The following is a 3,655-nucleotide window of genomic DNA, read 5'->3' on the forward strand; positions in this document are numbered from 1 at the left end:
GGGGCTGCCGAATGGGCGGGGTTAAGCGGGGTCCGGGCTGTGGGGAGGGCGGGGCCTTAATGCCAAGGGCGTGACCAACGTCAGCGGGGCCGGGCCACGATGTGGGCGGGGTTAAACGGGCCTGCAGCCAGGTGGCTGTCGTGGGGCCATGACGCTACAGGGCGTGGCTAAGGACACAAGGGCGAGGCGATGGCATGGGCGGGGTTAAATGGGGCGTGGGGCCACCGTGGGGATGGGGCCTTGGTGTAGGGGCAAGAGTGGGGTTCTCTGAGTTCCGGAGTTGAGGACTTGCCAGGCCTCTGCGAGCATTCTCCCTTAATCCTCGCAACAACCCTGCCTAACCCAGGACCTTGCTCTTCTCCGCTGCATCCCCATCGGCCTAACCCAGTGGGTTAGTCTTACCCTTCGTTGCATCTCCGGCAGCACGTTTCTGGCACGGGAAGTAACCAGTTTGACTGCATGGTTTGTACACGTGGTCCTGTGCCGTTTTCTCCTAAGCCCTGGCCTCCGTCTGTAACTCTGCCTCTGCGGACTCTGTGATCCTCCCACCTCAGCCTCCTGGGTATCTAGGACTACGGGTGGGTGTCACCATGCCAGGCTAATTTTTTTTTTTTTTTGTAGAGACGAGGTTTCACCTTGTTGCCCAGGCAGGTCTAGAACTCCTGCGCTCAAACAGCCTGTTCACCTCAGCCTCACAAAGTGCTGGAACTACAGGCGTGAGTCACCACGCTTGGTTGACTGCCCTTCTCACATCAATTCCACCTTTACGGGTCCGCAAGACCACCGTCAAGGTTCAATAATTTGCTAGATTCACAGCAGTTACTGAAAGTGTTTTTTTGTTGTTGTTGTTGTTTTTTTTTTTGAGATGGAATCTTGCCCTGTTGCCCAGGCCGAAGTGCATTGGCACAATCCTAGGTCACTGCAACCTTGAACTCCTGGGCTCAAACAGTCCTCTCACCTTGGCCTCTCAGAGTGTTGGCATTACAGGCATGAGCCACTGTGCTTGGCCCCATAAGTCTTTAAATTTTTGTCAATATAATTTGTCAAAAATGATATCACATTATTTTATTTTACACTTCTTTGTTAGTGAAATGCAGCACCTAGCTATGTACTTGTTGACCATTTATATTTCTCTTTGTGACAACCTGTTTATATCCTTTGCCCTTTTTTTTTTTTTTTTTTTTTTTTTTTTTTTTTTTTTGAGACGGAGTCTCGCTCTGTCGCTCAGCCTGGAGTGCAGTGGCCGGATCTCGGCTCACTGCAAGCTCCGCCTCCCGGGTTTATGCCATTCTCCTGCCTCAGCCTCCCAAGTAGCTGGGACTACAGACACTCGCCACCTCGCCCGGCTATTTTTTTTTGTATTTTTTTAGTAGAGACGGAGTTTCACCGGGTTAGCCAGGATGGTCTCGATCTCCTGACCTCGTGATCCGCCCGTCTCGGCCTCCCAAAGTGCTGGGATTACAGGCTTGAGCCACCGCACCCGGCCTATCCTTTGCCTTTTTATAGGGAGTTTAAACAATCTTTTTGTTCGTGAAAGCTTGCTATCAATTGTCTTTAACGTATTTTCTCAGTTTGTTTGTTCTTTAAATTCTTTAGTTTCTGCTTGCTGAAAGATACCGGAGCCACTTTTCTCATTGTTACACATCCATCTCTCTATGGTGTCTTCACATAGATCTTCCCTGATGGTGATTCTCCTGCCTCAGCCTCCTGAGCAGCTGGGACTACAGCATACCCTACTGTGCTCAGCTTGTTCTTTTAATGCTTTTTTGCTTTTTCCATTTAAATATTTAATCTTTTTGGTATTTATATTTGTGTTGGTGGGAATTGGGAAACAGTGTGGTTCATGAGTTGACAGAATAAGAGTCCGTAAGGTCAGAAACCACACACACCCTTTTGGACTTTCTGGAATGAGTTTGGAGTGTCAGTAACACCAACAGCCTCCGTGGATGAGTGTCTGCTTATCATGCTTGTGTTCTTAGGAATTTCAAAGAATTTTATCCAATGGCACACATCGATTTCAATTTAAGCATTCTATACTTTTTTGCCCTTACAACTCATATTTGGAAATAATATAATAGAAATGTTTATTGGCGTTCTGTTAAATAGCTCTTAATAAACAGAAGTATGAGACACATTAAACAGCCACTTAGGACTGAATGGTTTTGAATGTGAACGCATCAGTGAGAGACATGGTGTGTCTCTCTTTTAAAATTTTATTTATTCAGAGACAAGATCTCTTTATGTTACCTGGGTTGGTCTTGAACTCCTGGGCTCAATGGATCCTTCCGCCTTGGCCTCCCAAAGTGCTGGGATTACAGCTCCCAGTACTTTGGGAGGCAGAGGTGGGCAGATCACCTGAGGTCAGGAGTTCGAGACCAGCCTGGCCAACATGGTGAAACTCCATCTCTACTAAGAATACAAAAATTGGGCCGGGCACAGTGGCTCATGCCTGTAATCCCAGCACTTTGGGAGGCCGAGGCAGGCGGATCACGAGGTCAGGAGATCGAGACCATCCTGGCTAACACGGTGAAACCTTGTCTCTACGAAAAAAATACAGAAACATTAGCCGGTGTGGTGGTGGGAGCCTGTAGTCCCAGCTACTCAGGAGGCTGAGGCAGGAGAATGGCGTGAACCTGAGAGCCAGAGCTTGCAGTGAGCTGAGATTGCACCACTGCACTCCAGCCTGGGTGACAGAGCTAGACTCCATCCTGAAAAACAAAAGAATACAAAAATTAGCCAGGCACGGTGGTGGGTGCCTGTAATCCCAGCTACTCGGGAGGCTGAGGCAGGAGAATTGCTTGAACCCAGGAGGTGGAGGTTGCAATGAACTGAGATTGTGCCACTAGACTCTAGCCTGGGTGACAAAGAGAGATTCCGTCTCAAAAAATAAATAAATAATAACAATGATTGGATTTGTCTATTTCTACATTCAACTGTGTCTGTTTTTGCTGTGTGTGGGTATGTGTGTTTTGGTTTTTTAGAGACATGGTCTCGCTCTATTGCCCAGGCTGGAGTTCAGTGTCACAATTATAGCTCACTGTAACCTCGACCTTTTGGGCTCAAACCATCCTCCCACCTCAGCCTCCCGAGTAGCTGGAACTACAGGTGCGTGTCACCACACCTGGCTCATGTTTTCAATTTTTTTTTGAAAGCCAGTGTGCTGGGATTATAGGGGTGAGCTACCAGGCCTGGCCTAGAATATTTTTTGAACTGATTGGTAACGAAAATAACAGCCTATCAAAATTTGTGGGATGCAACTGAAACGATGGTTAGAACTTTATAATTGTAAATTTTAAATTAGAAGTGTTTAAAAATCAAGAAATTTACCTGAAACTTCTACCTTAAACTAGAAAAAGAGCAAATTAAACTCAAAATGTGTAGAAGGAAGAAACTAATCAAAGAGAGGAATGCATAGAATAGAATATGGACAAAATGGAGAAAATGAGTAAGACCAAAACTTGGTTCTCTCAGAAGGTCAGTTGTTAAGAACTTTAGATTGACTGACGGAGGGAAAAAGGGAAGGTCCAGGTACAGAACCGTTTTCATGGATGGGAGAGTATTCACAGGCACAGATGGTGCAGCCTGGACAACAGAGCGAGACTCTGTCTCAAAAAAAAAAAAATCGTGTCATCACCAAAACTTCACTGAAGAAGCA

The sequence above is a fragment of the Mandrillus leucophaeus genome, unplaced genomic scaffold, assembly GCF_000951045.1.
Source record: "Mandrillus leucophaeus isolate KB7577 unplaced genomic scaffold, Mleu.le_1.0 Scaffold10, whole genome shotgun sequence".
Lineage (NCBI taxonomy): Eukaryota > Metazoa > Chordata > Mammalia > Primates > Cercopithecidae > Mandrillus > Mandrillus leucophaeus.